Genomic DNA, 17,392 nt, shown 5'->3' on the forward strand with positions numbered 1-17,392 from the left:
TTGAATACTGCTGGTGATGGGGCATCCACAGCTTCTCTGGGCAAACTGTTCCAGTGCCTCAGCACCCTCACCCCAAAGAACCTGGTCATCCCAAGAGGCACAGAGGTCTGTTTGGCTGCTGCTGTCCTCCTCGCCTTCATGCCTAATTTCCAAGGCCTGATGAAAAGGTCTCTGTGGATGTTTTGTCCCAGCAAGGACTTAGGTCCTATAATGCTCCTGAGAACCCCAGTCCACAGTGGAGCCTGCTAACCCCAAAAATCAATGCCTGCCAGTGGTACAGTGGCTTTCCTGAGGGGTAGCAGCCAGCACAGCATGGTGACCCAAAGGGCACAGCAGGCCTGGCAGGTATCCTGAAGGGAATGACGGAATCACAGAATAAATTGAGTTGGAAAGGACCCACAGGGATCATCAAATCCAGCTCCTGGCCCTGCACAGGACATCTCCTGGTGTCACACCATGTGCCTGAGAGCAGTGTCTAAACGCTTCTTGTGCTCTGTCAGGCTTGGTGTAGTGACCACTTCCCTGGGGAGCCCATTCCAGTGCTCAGACACCCTCTGGGTGAAGAACCTTTTCCTAATGCCCCACCTAAACCTGCCCTGACACAACTCCAGGCCGTTCGCTCGGGCACAGATGACAGACGCGTTACTTCTCCCCCGCCGTGGCTGCCCCGTGTCCTGCCGTGTGCCGGCTCGCAGGGTGGCTGTGGGCGGGGGCCGGCGCTGCTCGGGGCGGTCGCAGCCCCCGCCCGGCCGGGGAGGCGGCGGCGTTCCCGGGCCCTGCCGCGTTGCCATGGGGACGGGCGGCCGCCCCGGCGGGGAGGGACAGGCGGCGGTGCCTGCGCCGAGCGCGGCCGGAGGGGGCAGAGCTGAGCCGGGCCGGGCCGCACCGCGCCAGGAGCTCCGCACCCCGCGCCGCACCGTCCCCGGCCCCGGCGGGAGCCGCCGCCGCCGCCCGGTAAGTGTGGGCACGGCCCTTCCCAAGCCCTCCGGAGGCGCCGCCGGGGGTCCCGACACCCCTCCTGCGGCCGGGATGCGGCTCTTTTAGCCCGGCCTGGCTCCCGCTGCACCGGCCCCGCCGCCGCTTACCCCGGCCCCTCATGTCAGGGGTGTGCCGGCCGCCCTTCCTGCGCCCCCGGCCCTGGAGGGCCGGCTCCTCGCCCCGGGGGCGGCGGGCTCTCCATGTACCCTCCCTCCCCCCCCGCCTTTCCCCGGAGCTGCGGGCTCCCATCGCCCGCCGCCACTTCCCCTCCTCACCCTGAGGGTTTTAAGTGTTCCCAGCCCCTCCCCTGCTCCCCGGGCAGGGTCCCCCTGCCTGCGTGGGGGACCCGGGGCTGATCCCCCGCTTGCCGTAGTGCGGGGCTTGCCCTTGCCGGCGCGGGGGCTGCGCCTTCCTCTGCCCTGCCCGCGCCGGGGAAATCGCGGGGGACACGTGTGCGGCTCCACCGAGCCCTTCAGTGCCCCGGAGCTGCAGCTTTTTATATGGGAAGCGATTTCCGAGTTTCTCCGGGTTTTGATTTCTGGGGCGATTCGTGGATCCCCTGACCGCCCCGGTGGCAGCGCAGGTCCTGCATCTAAGCCCCTCTGAGCTCCTTCCAGACTCTCCTAAGCCAGATCCCTGCCTCTTTGAGGTAGGTCAAGGTTACTGTGCTCTGCATGCAGTGGACGGGGAAAGTGGAAATGTGGACAGACAGTGGGATTTCCTCAAGGTCACCCTGGGAATTGGACCCCAAGCATCCTCTCTCTTGCAACACCCTCTGTAGCTGCTGAGTGAGGGTGAAGTTGTAGAAATTGGATTTTCCAGTGCCCCAGCCTCTTTCTTGCAAGGCTTCTCAGCTTTTAGTTTATACACCTTGCCAGGTGTCAGCTGGATCCCAGCTATATTTGTTTGGCCCAATGTCTTTTAGCTATTAGATGTTGACAGTTAAAATAATGAGTGTTTTTACCATAGTATATTAATCTCTGAGAGATTTGCTGTTGTTAGGATCTGACTTCGTGCTGCTGCTGCTGCTCTTGGGATGGTATCTGCAGTGATTTTGATCACTGCAAGTAACTGTGGCTTTGCTTCTCAAGAACTCTCTTCTTGGCAGTGCCAAGCAAAAGGCAGCTGAACTGGAGTGGTGCTGATAAGGGTGTATGGTGTGGGACTGGGATGGTGGTTGTCTTCTTATCCTCTGCTTCGCTTTTGCATTGCAGGCTGTTATAAACAAAGGAGTAGCCAAGGTTTAATAGGAGGAGTTGCTCTAACCTCTTCCTCTGAAAATAAACACCAGGATTTAATGAGGGTTTACCCCTCTGGATGTCTTGCCTGTAGGATTTTTAACTGCGTGCTACTACTTGTAGTTCTTCATACAGGTGCTGTTTTTCACCTGGTGCTTTGCCCTTGGGCTCATCTGTTCACCGAGTGCCTGTCAGAGTAAGGAGCGTTATGTTTTGAGGGTGGTGGCGATCTGTGACACAGATGGATGGCTGAGATGGAAAAGGGATCAAACCTGTGTTGGAAACTGGAGCCCTGCTCTGCTCTGAAGGAAAGTCTGCAGTCCTGCTTGATGTCCAACAATCTTGTTAATGTCTTACTAGGATGCCAGAGCCACTGAGCATCTTCCTGCTGCTGTTTTGGGAGGAGGTAGTGTGCTGTATTAAGTTACTAAAAGGTAGAAATCACTGACAGCCTGTCAAGGCCATTTGCTCTCCTTTTCCTGACAAGATTTAAATTAGTGGACAAGATGGGGGAAATACCTACCTGGCTGGCCGAGGTGACAGCAGTATGTCCTTGTGGGAGCAGCCCCCTGCTCACTTGTGCATCGTGTTTGGTCCTGTAGGTCTCTGGCAGGGCAAAGGTGTGGTGGAGAAAAGGGACAGAGGCACAGTGAAACCAGGGAACCATAGGATCTGGAGCTGTGCTCTGACAAGGGAAATTCGGGGAAAGTCTTGCTTAGAAGCTCTAAGCATTTCATGTGCCTGTACATACAGCTGTTCTTGCGTAACTGTTGTCATCCTGAGAATTGTGAAATAGTAGGAGGGAGAAATTTCCCAGAGTAGGGCAGCTGTGTTTCCAGGTGAGTAAATGTTGTGCTGTGTTTAGCTAGAATAAAATCTGTGTGTAAAGTCAACATCCCTGACCAGGGGCCCAGTTCTGCACATTCCTGTGAGAACAGCTTTTCCTTGAAAGTTAATGCCCAATCTAGGGAACATCATTGTTGCAGGGTGTGTGGTGACCGTGCAATGCTGTGAAAACAGTTAAATATCTTTGGCACTTCTTGAGGAATACACCCAGTGTTGATAGCTGGGCGTGCAGCCGCAGTGTGAACTGCAGGCTGTGCCCTGCATGGGGGGAGTGTCAGGAGCCCCAGGAAAAGGGCTGTGACCTGGAGCTGACCCTTTGGACAGCAAAGGGCACAGGGATACAGCAGGAGCTGGTGACTCAGCAAGAAGAGCCCAGACTGTCTGGGTGCCCAAACTGTAAGAGTATAAAAGCTCAGGAATGCTTTTGTTAGGAGTCCCTCCCCAGAGGCACCAGGTCAAGCTGGTTTTGTGTCACTGCACCACGATTAAATTACTTAGAGGATCCAGACATCTGAGACTGCTGTGGGAAACCCAGGGCTGAGCCAGTAAGGAAACCCTGTCTGACTGTGTGAGTGTGGGGTGTGCAGGAGCCAAAAGGGGCACCCATGGCATCACTGGAGCCATCTGCTGTGAAGGGGCCTTGGTCCCAGCAGTGAAAGTCTTGGAATGGGAGTAGTGTGAGTGACAGAGTGGTTCCTGGGTGGTCAGACGGGAAAGTTTCCTTAACACACTCTGGGTTTTATCTGAATAATCTGCAGCCAGGGGGCTGTAAAATGGGTAATTGATGAGCTGTGCTTTCTTCCTCAGCAGGGAGTACCTGGGTGTGGAGTAAGGATGCATAGTCTCCATCTCCAGTCCTCCAAAGGGTCAGCCCTTGGGTTTGCTGCTGGGCTGGCAGTTACCTGTTTTACAGATGTTGGCAGGACTCTCACTCCACTGCAGGAATAAAATGCCCCTGGAGGGTAATTTCCAGGATCACAGTAGCTACTGGAAGGTGGGATGTCCTTGTGAGGAATGAAGGGCTTGTGTGATGGGAAGAAAAGTTTAGCAGCATTGACCATAACTGCAGAGGGCTCATGGCCCCTGGTGCTGACCAGCAGCAGGTCTGCCTTCTTCCACAGATGCTTGTTTGTCACTTGATCCCTGGTCTCACTTGCAGGCAGGGAACTGCAAATCTTTTGCATTGCCAACTTTCCAGTGCCAGCAAGATGTCATACACAGGGTGTATCTCTTAATGGGCTGCGTTTATCTGCCTAAAATCATATTGTGCTGTCAGAAGGACATAAAAGAGCTTTGAACCAGGCCCCAAGGGGAAAGGAAAAGGGTTGGAAATATGCAAAATATTTTTGTTCCGTTGTTAGGAGAGTCTGGGCTGAGGGGATGATGTGGAACCAAACCAGATTTGGAATGGGTGGGACAAATGGTCCTGAGTGCTGCAGTTCACGTGTGTTAAGATAGGATGCTAATGCCCTATGAAGGAGGTTTCTAGAGTTTCCTCTTTTCTAGGCTGTTTCAGAACAGAGAGGTATTTCTTCCTAAGCCTGCCTTCTGCCTGGCCTTGCTTTTTCACAGTGATTTTTTTTTTTTTTTTTTTTTTGGGGGGGGGGGTGGGTTTTTTGTTTGTTTGTTTTGTTTTTCTTTATTTCTTTGTTTTTCCCTAGAATGAAATTTCTACACAGCCGATGGCTGGTCAGTGGTGTCCCAGAGCTGAGCACCTTCACACTTTAGTGGAGTAAGTTGATACAGCTCTGGCAGACAGTGAAGCAAATTTAGTTTGCACCAGCTGAGTTTGAGTATCATGTGGGAGCCCTGGAGCAACAGAAGAGTCTGGTCCCACAGCCTGTTTAGCCTGTCACTTAGAAGTTTGTTAATGTCCTGTTAGGTTTCCAGTTGGACGTGTCTTTCTCTCAGCTGCCTCTGCTCTCTTGTTAAAATCTTCAATACTGTGTAGGACAAATGTCTGTACTGCTCCTTCTACAGCAACGGTGCAGGATGGGGAAGAATCTGCCTATTCACAGCATTCTGCCTTCTGCTACTGCAGGCCCATTAGGACTGGTAATTATTCCTTTTATATCTGTGATGCATTCTCCTAAATCCTTAACTGTGTTTTCAGGAAATGCAAAAGCCTGCTATAATGCCCGTGTTTGCATATTCGGGCTTTCTTAGAGGTGACCAAACATCTGCATTACTACAGGTTGGGAGAGATGGAATTGTCAATTATATATCATGGCAAATGAGCTAGAGATGCTGCCTGTTGTGGGCAGTGCATTGTTTTTATTTGTTACTCTTGAACACGATGAACACCATGCCTTGTGTTCCATGGTGCATTCCTCATAAATGGCTGCATGGACTCCAGCCTTGCTGGAGACAGTTGTCTTGTCTGTCTGCAGTGAGACAGCAGGGATGTGACTGCAGGTGCCTGGTCTCTGCTGGAGAGGTGTCTGAGGTCTAACACTGAGGGCAGTGTGTTTCAGCTTCTCTGGCACCATGATGAAATGAAGCCATCCTCCTTCAGTAAGGCTGACTCCTCTGGCTGTACCTGCTTGGTTTGGGGACTGTCACTTGGCCGTATCCAGCTAACAGTGGCAGCCTGCTAGAGCTAACACTGTGTTGCTCCAGCTAATCCTAACAGCAGATAAATATTTTTTTCCTGTCCTCCTCTGTTTGCCTTTCAGCACAGAGATAGCAGGAAGGAGGAGGTGGATTGAGCTGTCCAATGCCAAACTTGGATGTTGCTTTAACCTTGCAGTATTGATTGCCTGGTAGTTTGAGTTATTGTGAAGATAAAGTAACAGGAGGTACAAAAGCTTTAGAAAACAAGGTAAAATCCCAGACAAACCTAATGAAAAGACCTTGTCACTCTGGGTGGTTTGAATTTCTGTCTGGCAGTTTCCTCTTACACATCTGCAAATATAAAAACCTTGAACATTTTCTGCCTTAGGTGGGCTGTCTACATGGAGATTATATGCTCAGGGAAGGGAGAGGTACACGGGCAGCAATGCTTGTTCTGTATCAGAAGGAATATGATGGGTTACGATTTATTTCATTTATGGGGTCTCTGTTGATCATAATTTAGTACAGCCTGTGGGGAACTGTGCACAGGAATGCAGTCTTATTCTATTTTGTTAAACCTTTTGGTAACAGGTACTTGTTCTCATTTTGGTAGCCCTGTGAGTGGGTGACTGTATCTTGTCAAACCTTCCTGTGCCCTGCTCCTTCCTTTGGCACCGGTGCTGGTGTATGGCATATCAGGAGAGCTGTCTGGATGGTTTTTTCTTTCATGTGTCTGAGGCATTTATCCAGAAGCCAGCAGGAGAGAGGCTGGTTTTGACCCAGCTAAGTTTCCCCAAATAGCATGAATTTGAGCAGCTGGAAATGACTAAGTCACATCAAAGACTGCATGCCCCACCTGGAGTTTTGACTCTATGTTTGGGGCTCATACTCTCACTTTGAAAGCTGTTGCAGCTATGAGGAGCTTTGTGGACAGGGTGAGGAGAGGAAAGGAGAAGGAAATATTCCCCTCTTACATATGACAGCAATACTTCTGCACTGGGTGAGTAACTGGCTTGGAGGAAGTGTTTGGGAAGAGAGTTACGTGCTTTTCTTTTTTAATTAGAGCACAAAGATAGAGGACTTTCAGCAAATTATTTTAGTAGGAAAGAGATGCTGTGCAAGTGAGCAATTGGTTTGGATCAAGCTAGAAAGAAGTCCAGTAGCCATGATCCTTAATTTCTGAATTCACCTGCAGCTTTCAGTGAAGTCTTTTTGCTTTGACAAAAAGGGGCTGTGGTGTGTGGTGTGAGAGCTCTGAGCTGGACGAGTGCTGGCTTTGGTGTGGAGAGGTGCCTGGAATGAAGGTGTAGCATGTGGTGCGCTTAGTCTGGGCCAGACCGTCTTCATTTCTGCTGCTGCTCTGTCTCTGTCCTTGTCACTGTGGTGTCTGACACCATACTGCCCTTGATGGGTGTGCTGCCTGCATGCTTTGACAGAGGAAAAGGCAGTTCCCTGTTGCCTGATGGACATGAGATGGAAACACCTTCTTCAAGGCCATGTGTGGACTGGGAGCATGTTTGGTGCCCTGTTCAGTGCTGTTCTCTTTGCTCTGTGATAGTCAGGGATTTATAAAAAAGAGGAAATTGTGTTTTAGGCTGTGTGAGGGACTTACTGTGAGTTTGGGTCCTGCTTTCTCCTTTGCTACAGATATAGAGCGTGACCTGGGGTAAGTAATGTCTGTCTCTGATCCTGTCCCTTACAATCCAGTGGGAACAGCAACACTCCAGGGGTTTCCCGCTTCTACACAATCGCCATGGCAGCTGTTGCAGAAAGTATGATCTGATCTAGTACATGGTCTCTTCTTCTAGGTGTTTCTTCTCCCTTTTTCAGTTTGTGTTGGCTTTCTCAAGGATAGCAGCAGTAGCTTCCTTTTCCATGCCCTGGGCAAGCTGAGCTCTTCTCTGTAAGGCGATAGGAGCACTTGTTGTTTATGAAGGCTATTTTGTAAGTGTAGTTTTTTAAAGGACATAAAACTCATTGCGTTGGCCCAACCACTTTCTCCTGAACTATCCCACTTGCTTCATTAGCAGCTAAATGTATGCATGACCTGAGCAGCTGTCATCTTTTTGATGCCCTTTTTTATTTTTTTGCAGGAACTTACAATGTAGATTCTCTGGTGCCTCACACTGTTCTTCAAAACTAGTGGAGAGCTTGAAGGAAATAGCTTGGATACTGAAGTGATAAGCACTGCAGAAATGCCAGACACTATATAAACAACTAAACTCAGCCCCCGGCCACTTCCCAAAGAGGGATGATTTGCAGAAATACTTCAACAGATGGTCTGAATTTGTCTTTGGAAAGGGGGGAAGAAATGCCAGGTCGCTGCTGAGCCGTGTGTGGGCGCGTGCCCGCGTGCGCCGTGCAGCGTGTTCCCTGCCAGCACGCTCCGGGGACGCTGAGCAGGCTGCTCCCACAGCCTCCTGTGCTCAGGAGGCATCTGCACACCGCTGACTCAGCCTCTGTGGCTCTGCCAGGGCCCTCTGCAGAGCAGGCTCCCATTTTCCTGTGCTGAGGTTCCGCTGTGCCCCGCTCGGCAGGCTGGTCTGGTGGAGCTGAGCCATGGGCAGTGTTCAGGCTCATCGAGTCAGCTTGTGGGAGAGAGGTTGCAGAGCTGTGACATCTTGTGTAGCACACAGCTGAGATTGCAGGAAGTCTGTAGGGGTATCTGACACCGGGCTGTCCCTAGTGCTGTGCAGTGTCCTGGACCTGTGTTACTGCAAATGGAGGTGATGTGGAGCTGGAAACAAATGGATCAGCTGTAGGAAAGCACATGTGCTGTTTGGACACACCTGTGCGTACATGTGAGCTGGCAAACTTGCTGGCAGCTTGAAAGAGCATGGGAAAGGGTTTACATGTCATGGTTGGGAACCTTGATGAACTGTGGCAGAGCTGGCTGCTGTGGCCAGCTTCCCCTCTTCCTCTCCGTGACCCCTGCTCTTGCAGGGGAAGGAGAATGAGTTTCCCCCAGAGTGCTGCATCACGTCTTGAGTGGGCTCTGCTCTGGGGCAGGCGGGTTCCCATGTCACTTGTCAGAGCTGACTCCAGTTGGGTTTTGGACTGGAGCCCAGAAGTTCTTGTCAAGGACCTCTGGAGCAGAACAGCGTGTCTAGTTCCTGCATTGCCAAACTGTTGCCAGTCTTCCAAGGCAACTAACTGCCTGTTCCACTGCTCACTGGCATGACAGTTCCTTGTGTCTACTGCTGCCTGCTGTTCCTGCTATGTACTCTTTGTGAGACAGAGTTGGTAATTAGAGCAGAGTTGTGAGGTGCTTTCAGGGATGTTTTTCATTTGGAAATTTTTTGAAAACAGGTCTAATTCTTAAGCAGTGCCAGATGAATTGCTTCCCTGAGGATGTGTCTTGTGGATACATCTGTCAGGTAGCAGCACTGGACTGCGCATATGGAGTAGTCAGGTGAAACATCTGATGTTCAGAGAAATGACTTTCCAAGTTTGATATACTTCACTTTTTCCTCTTTTTCTTTCTTGTGTTACTCATCTCCCTGCACTCTGTTTAGGTGAGCAGGACTGGATGTGCTTGCATTTGCCTGTAGCCTCCAAAATACATTGTCTTCCTGCTGGGAATGCCTTGCCTGCCTTACAGCCTGCTGATTCACAGCGCTCTGGGTGAAGAGGGAGCTGGGGAATGGATTATGCCACAGACTCCTGAGCCATCAGGCGGTTGTTGCAGTTACCTTGACAGTTCCTCTGCTTGTCACAGAGGAGTATGAGTTTCCCTGGAGGAGCTGCTAACCTCTTCAGAAGCTGCATGACCCATGTGGGGCTGCTGATGTGTGTTCAGCAAGGAACCATTTTGCTGTGATCTGAACAGTTTTGGCATAAGCAAACACCTGAGGTGGGAGGGGAGAAGGGCTGTTGGCAATGCAGGAGTGGAGCAGTTGCATTCATGTACCCCCAAAGCAAAGGGACAGGCAGCAGCAGTGTCCTGTGGCTGAGAGGCAAGGAATATTGACTAACATGACATTTAAGTGGCATTTCTTCTAGTGCACTGGGAGCATTAGTGAAATTCTGCCTTTGGTGCTGAGAAGTAATTAGAGAAGCTTTGTTGTTCAGAGAGGTCTCTACCTGCTGTCGTAAAATGTTTGGAAGACTGGGAAATGTCTTTTTGTTATCCTGTCAATCCTCCATGTCTGGTCTCTTGTACAAAAAGCACATGAAATACAGCCTTGACTCTAGTAGGCAGCTGAGCTTGCAGCCTGTACACCAGTGTGGACATGCTTACATGGTGGCTTCTGCTTGATGCTTCTCTGTCACCTTGCTTTAGGTGGAGCCTAGCTCCTGACTCCAGTGGGTGGTGCAGGAAGGATCCATCCTTTCATGCCCTGAGGTCTTGTTTCATTATCCTGCAATATTTTAGTGTTGGTTCCCGTGCCAGTGGCTGATGCTCTTGGTGCACTGTGGCTTTGCAGCAGGGGCGGGATGCAGGGTTTGTGGGATGCTTTGCAGTTCCAGCCAGGCTCAGCAGTCCCTCTTTGGGACTCTTGAGTGACAGCTATCAGTTGACATACAGACCCACAGGGCTCTGGGTTACTAGGCCTTTTAAATAATTTTGTTAAGGGCCCAGAAGCTCTTATCTACCAGGCTTCCCTGGAGGGATTCTTGTTCTGTTTTATTGTTGTATATTGGTTTACTTTATCGGTGCACTCAGCGGGCTGCTGCAGGCCTCTGCCAAGAGGAACAGCCCTGCTTCCACTCTTGTCTCTCCCTGCTTATGTCAACACAAGCATTTGTGTTTTCACAGCTACACATGACCTGGGAATAGGCCTGGTCCAAAATGAGTTCTTTGAGTTGCTGGGGAAAGGAAGAGCAGTAGTCTGAAGTTATGCTGGACAGGTGGTTGAGTAATCACAGTCTCTGCTGAGAAAGTAAATCATGTGGCATTTTCCAGGGGCTAAAAATCCCTGGTACTGTTCCCTTCATGAAAATCTTTGCACCTTCTCCGCCAACACACTGTCAAGACCACATGGAGCCTGTACCAGTGCCTCTTCGTGCAGCAAAGATTGTGTTGTGCTACCCTTGCACAGCTCTGGCTCTCACCTGGTGCCTGGTTTTAGATCCTCTCTTTGATGCAGAGAGACAGCATCATGCCTTTATAACACTTAAGAATCACATGGCATAGCAGCCAGAGAAAGGTGGTGGCTTTTCACATCTGGTAGGGATGGCCCTGTGTATGCCAGGTGCATGCAGAATAGGAAGAAGTGGGAAGAGAGGGGAAAAAAACCCCCTAACACCTTTGCTTTGCTCCAGCACAGTTCCCTAGTGGTTACAAGGAAAGCACATCCTTCATAAAGTGCTTGGTGAGCATGTGTCCTTGGAGGTGCCAAGAAATGTGACCAACTTCCTCTCCCTTCCCTATCACGCGTGGAAGTGGTGACAGTTCCTAGCAGACACCTCAGCGTGAGCACAGCTGATGCTGAGCCTTCCTCTCCAGGGCTGACAGGGGTTAGGGCTCTACTTGCCCTTGGGCTGGAGAGATGGGAGGCTCCTCTGTGAGCGTATCTGAACCTTGCTGGGATTGTTATCTCTTTCCTGCTGTCCTGTTGCTTCTCCCTGTTCTGCAGCCTGTTCTGTTTGTGAAGGCTCTGTTGCCATTTTGACATGGGAGGTGCATCTGTCCCTTCTGCCTGCCTCCACTGCCAGATAGGTTTAGGGAGTGTGTTGGGATTGCCTGACGTGGTTAAGGTCCCACTGCAGACTCCGAATGCCGCCTGTATGGCTGAGCTGTCGTGGCTGACTTTGGGGAGGAGATGGGACTGTGTGAGGAGCATCACACGGCTGGGTGATGGGCAGCTTGCAGCCCTTGGTGCTGCCCCAGGGCTTGAGGCTGCTGCTGCCGTGTGGTGCTGTGGGAGGGGGGCTGCCAGCAGCGTCCCAGGCTCACAGTCCCAAAGCAGCAGGGTGTCGTCCCAAGGCTTGCAGTGTGCTCTGGACCACAGAGGTGGGAAGAGACAAGTTGGCTGGCCCTTCGAAGAGAGCATCCTGTGTCTGTCATTGCACCAAGGGCCGGGTGAATGAGCAGGGATCTTGCACACTAGCCAGGCAGCAGCGGGGCTGAGTGAGCCATAGGGTGCTATCAGCAGCGTTCCTGTGCTTCTCCAAAGCTGTGTCAAGGCAAGTACTTTCTGCTCTCTCACAGCTATTATGAAAGAGCCTGGGTTTGCTGCACCCTTCTCTCCCTTTGCCCTCGGGGCATGCTGGGCTTGTTTGAATTAATGTAATTAGCACATGCCTTATTAGCTCACTAAGGCACAAAGAACTCATGTATATTTGTAGCCAGGTTAAGCAGCCCCTATTAATTTAATAACCGTGTCCTCCTCAGTGCATGGCAACAGTTAATCACTGGTGGTGACTCAGGACCAGGCAGTATGGAGGAAATTTGGGCGAGGTGTGTATGTGTGCTGTTCTCTTTTATTGTGTTGTATTTTTATTAATGAGCAGAGCTGTGAAGGGAATTAGCAGCGGGCGCAGTAGACGGAAGGGAACTTTGAGTGCAGCTTTACTGAACAACCAGCCCTGGATATTTCCTATGCTCTATGCTGTCGGTAGAAGAGGCTCTGTAGAATGAATCAGCGAAATATGACACAGACTGGGAGGTGGAAGTTTACAGAAATAAACTTTAGCAACCCACGCTTGAACTCTGCTCCAATCAGGTTATATGCTAGGTACTGATAGTAATTTTGCTTCATTGTCTACCCTATTTCCCCTTGGTGATTTTGAGGCAGAGGAAGTGGCTAGTGTATTCTGGTGCTGCTCGTATTTGAGACTGCAAAAGAGCAAGGTTCTTGTAAAAGGACAGAAATAGTTGCAAGTAATTTCAATTGCTGCAGCACTGTGGTCCTTGGTTCCTTTTACTATTCTGGGTCTTGCCATGCACAGCGCTTAGCTAGGTGCCATGGAATGCTGCCAGGATGTTTGCCGCCAGGTGTTTGGGGGGGTTGTTTTGGTTTTGTAGTTTGGTTGGCTTTTTTTTTTTTTGCTTCCTTTTTTCACAGAAGCTGCAGGTTATGGTTTGTGCTCCACCACTCTGAAATGATTCAGTCTGTGAGTTCAGGATGGTGACATGTATCTCTCTTCCAATAGTCCTTGCATGTGAGATAGTAAATTCCTGCACTGATTCTAAAACTAGTGAGCTAAACATTTTGGGGGCTTTTTTCAGCCAAGACCACTATGCCTGCAGAGGAGACTTCCTGCATTTCTTCTCTTCTCCCCCCTTCTTCAGTAATCACTGGTTGTGCTCTTTGTGGTGAGCATAAGCTGGGAGAAGGAGCAGGAGGAATGGTACTGGGAAGCTGTTGATGTGCTTGTGCTCTTTTGATTGGTTTTCTGCAAGTAACAGTGTGAGATGCAGGTGTCCTGCCTGCTCCTACTCCCTCTATTTATTTTACCTGTTTGCTGTTTCTGCCTTGTAAACTTGGGCTTGCAAGGCCTGGGCTGTTCTTAGCTATCATGAGCCTATGCAGGAGCATCATTGAGAAGATGAAGTTGTTACAGTCAAAGGAACAATGAAACCCCCATGAAAGGGACCAAAGTGTGTATGTACTTGTAATAATGTGCCCTCTTGCTGCATCTGGCAGGGGACCAAGTCCCCAGGCTCCAGCAGAGATGGTGAGTTCTGGTTTGCATCTCTGCTGAGAACCTGGATCTCCTGGGAGGCACAGAAGGAAAACAAGTCTGACATCTTCATGAAGTGACTAGGGATGCACACAAGTTTTGCAGCAGGAGATTGAAGCAGACAAATTTAATTTCTACTTTCTTAGAGCCTGTTCTGAGGAGAGCTCAATGTTTTACTGAAGGCTCTGGGAGCGGTGTGTGGGGTGAGGAGATGTGATGGGTGAGCATCTGCAGAGGTGCCAATGTGCAGTTCCTAACAAGTGTATTGCAGGGGGGAGAAAAAACCAAAGAAAGTCTGGGGGAAGATAAATACCTGCTGGGGTACCTCAGATGCTGCCCAGATATGGTGATTTCACTCCCCTCCTCCTTTTTCCTGTGTTTCAGGCGCAGGAAGGAACATGCTTGGCTCATGCTGGCTCAAAGCTGTGGAATGCTTGCTATACACCAAGACAGGAGGCTTTTTCCAGGATAGGTTTTTAGCCATTTTGTGACTTTGTCTTGGATAGAGTTAATCTTTCTTGTAGATGGTGCAGTGCTGTGATTTGAATTTAATATGAAAACAGTGTTGATAACTTGCTGATACCTTAGTTGCTGCTAAGTCCTGCCTGCTCTAAATCAAGGACTCCATTTTCCCATGCTCTGCCAGCGAGGAGATGCCCAAGAAGCTGTGAGGGAGCATGGCAGCAGGAAAGTTATGACGTAGGCACCATCACGAAAACATGGTGGGATGAGTGCCGTGACTGGAGTGCTGCAGTGGATGACTGTATGCTCTTCAGGAGGGGCAGTCAAGGAAGGAGAGGCAGTGACTGTCTGCTGGGGAGTGTTTTGACTCTTGAGAGCTCAAGGGTGGTGATGATAAGGTTGAGTGCCTGTGGGTGAGAATTGAGGGAGGCTAACAAAGCAGACACCCTAGGAGGAGGATGTTACAGACCACCCAACCAGGATGAAGAGACAGATGAATTATTCTATAAGAAATGCTTTGTGATTGCCAGCCCTTGTTCTTGTGGGAGACTTGCTGGATGTCTGCTGGAAGCTTGACACAGCAGCGAGAAGGCAGTCTAGGAGATTCCTGGGCTGTGTGGAAGATAACCTCTGACACAGCTGGTTGGAGAGCCTAGCAGGGGTTCTGGCCCCCAGACCTGCTGTTTACAATGAGAGAAGGGCTGGTGGGAGATGTGGTGGTTGGAGGCAGTCTGGGGCACCGTGACCATGAAATTCGAGTTTTCAATTCTTGATGAAGTAAGGAAGGAGGTCAGCAAAGGGGGTCCAGGAAAGCTGAACATATATTAAGAAGGAAATTTTAAAGATGCAGGATGTCCCTATGTGCCAAAAGATGTGCCAGTGGGAAAGAAGACCGGCCGTAGTAGAACAGGGAGCTTTTGCAGGAACCAAGGGGGCAAAAAAAAAAGGGTTTGCCACGTTTGAAAGAAGGGGCAGGTAACTCAGGAAGAGTACAATGACATGGTTTGGTCACGTAGACAGAAAATTAGAAAGGCAAAAGCTCAGCTAGAGCTCGATCTGGCCAGTGCTGTGAAAGATAATAAAAAGTGTTTTCGTAAATATGTTAACAACAACAACAACAAAAAAGGCCAGAAAGAATCCCCATCCTTTACTGGATGCAGAGGAGACAGCAATAAAGGCTGAGGAAAAGACCAAGGTGCTTAATGCCTTCTTTGTCTCAGTCTTTACCAGTAAAACTGAATATCCTTAGGCAACCAGCCCCCTGAGCTGGTAGACAGGGACGGAGAGAGCAGAAAAGACCCCCAGCAATCCAGGAGGAAGTAGTCAGTGGCAAGGACGCTGATGGAGCTGGCAGAGCAGCTCACCAAGCCCCTCTCCGTGCTAGCCCCAGGGCAGGGCTGCCAGGAGTCGGCTGTGGGCACAGCAGTGACCTGAGCTGTCAGTCCTCCCCCTCTGCAGCCTCCGGTTTGGCCACAGTGAACCAGCACTGTCCCAGGACTACACACTTCAAGGCATCCAAAGGAACAGCTCTGTGGTTGGTTGAGTGTTGCTCTGGTGAGGTACTGCTGCAATTTGGCCTGAAAAGATGCTTATTCCTCCCAGCAGGGTCACTGGCACCTTTCTTTCAGCAGGGAACACCAAGAGCCCTGGTTTCATTGCTGTGGGAATGAATGGTCCCTTTCAGGGCCCAGGACCTCAGCTCAGTGCTCTACCTCATTCCTACTGAGTGATCGAATCTGACCCTTAACGTTACCTTGGTCTTCTTGGTTGGTTGTTTTTAATTACCACTTTGGATATGGTGATTATTTTAAACCGGGAGGGTGGAACTCTTTTCTACTCAGCCTCTTGGCAGAGCACCCAAGAGAGGGATTTGCACCATTTAGTTTCTCCATGGTGTGTCCTTCCAGTTCAAAGGGCTGGTCTGTTTGTCACTGTCAGCTGGTTCTGCCTTTTTGTTGACCACCACAGATTATTGAAAAGAAGTGCTGTATGTAAGTTCTTAATTGTTTTCCTTGCTCTGTCTCCCATTTACCAGACTCCCAAAAGCTCAGCAAAGTTGTATTCTCTCTCCAGATAATGCTGCATGTCTCTGAAGCTGTAATTTCATAAAACCTGGTACAGAGAACACATCCAGAGGAAGGTGGATTTAAAAATATTTTGAATTGCATCACTTCAGCATGTGACTACATGATTTCTCAGGTGGCACTTGGAAAGGAGCATTACTGGCCATAAGCACCCACGTACATTTGTGCAGTAACATCCAGGGTGCACTTGCTCTAGCCCAACATGATCACGTGCAGGCCATTTTACTGTCTGTCAGTTAACTTGTGCTTCTACTGCTCGCTCTGCAGCTACAGAATAACTTAACTCATTATAGTCTTTATTTAAATAACCACTTTATGTAGAAGTTGCTACATAGATATATGTATAGTTGTCGTGGTTGGGGGGGAGGTGAATTTTTCCAGGGAGATGTGGGCAGTCCAATCAGTGATCAGCTTTTCTGCTAGCACCTGGATTGGTCACTCGGAGGTTTGGACACGCCTCTGAGGACACAAAGAGTTAAAAGCAGGAGTCTGGGGGGTTCAACCTCTTTTCAGATCCTGGTTTCAGCAGAGAGACGTCTCCAGCCTCCTTCCCCTGCCCGGCCACGAGGCTGGGTGGGGGAGGGGAAACACGTGGTCGGCTCAGGTAAGCCGGAGCCCCCGGGGGGGAGAAGAGAGGGGACAGGACTGGAACTGAGCTGCCCCGTCCAGGATGGAGGGGTGGAAAACTGTGGAAGTGCCTTCTGTGTGTGCTCACCCCCCTCCTCCCCCCCAAACTCCGGGAGAAGGTGCTCAGCCACGTGGGGGTTTGCGGAGCCTGGGAGTGCCTCAGCCTGCAGCACCCTGCTGAGAAGAAACTGTTAACCCTTGCTTGGTAGAAAGAAACTTTTCTTAGACATTGATTCTCATGACTGGTGGTTTTCGGAGAGGGAAGCGGCCTGAGACCGAGATGATAAAGCATGATTGGAAGGAACTCGATGGAAGAATGAGAGGAGTAGCCTTTTGAGCCGGACTTCTTTTGCATAATGTCAGCCATGGACTGAACTTGAGTCTCTTTTGAACATAAACTGCATTTTTGGGTGGATACAGCTGCCCTTGCTTTTGCTACAGTGACTGGCACTTGAAGTGAGTAGTGAGCAGAGAAGAGAGGGGGAGGGTGAGGTGGCACCCTCTGCCCTCAGGGCAGACCTGCTCCTGGAACCCCGGCCCCTGGGTAAAAAGGGGAGAGCTCAGCATGCAAGTATCCTTAAAAAGCCCTGTATGCAGTTTTCAGCCTGTGGACAGCGGTGAGAGCGCTGGACATAGGAAAAAGAGAGAGTCACCCTGGCAGACCTCTCTGGGCGGTGCCACGAGTGACATGGGAACACATAAGGGGTGGACCCGTGTTTTCTGAGGAACAGTCTGTGGTGCGAGAGAGACTCCTCTCTCCCTTGCTGAATTGAAGATTAGTTTGTTTTTGAGTGGTGATTGTTTGATCTAAAACCCAAGGGTTGGTCTGTGAAGAGTGATGGGTGGGGAGGTAGAAACTGGGAGAAGAAATGTTCTAAGAAGTTTTTATTTCTGTCTCTGTGTGTGTTTAAGAGTATTTCTGTCCCTGTTCTTATGTAATTAATAAAGTTTTGGTGGGTTTTTTTTTGTTTTCAA

At 50.2% G+C, this 17,392-nt stretch overlaps 1 protein-coding gene across 1 annotated transcript in view; it reads left to right on the plus strand.

Moving 5' to 3' along the window:
- The first annotated feature begins 800 nt into the window (after positions 1-800).
- The window catches only part of SLC25A22 (solute carrier family 25 member 22), a 52,949-nt gene continuing 36,357 nt past the window's right edge, over positions 801-17,392 (plus strand). Inside the window, exon 1 of the mRNA XM_063398257.1 lies at positions 801-954. The gene's annotated coding sequence lies outside the window, so the exon portion shown is untranslated. The remainder of the gene's footprint in view (positions 955-17,392) is intronic.

This window comes from Prinia subflava, chromosome 5 (genome assembly GCF_021018805.1).
Source record: "Prinia subflava isolate CZ2003 ecotype Zambia chromosome 5, Cam_Psub_1.2, whole genome shotgun sequence".
Classification (NCBI taxonomy): Eukaryota; Metazoa; Chordata; class Aves; order Passeriformes; family Cisticolidae; genus Prinia; species Prinia subflava.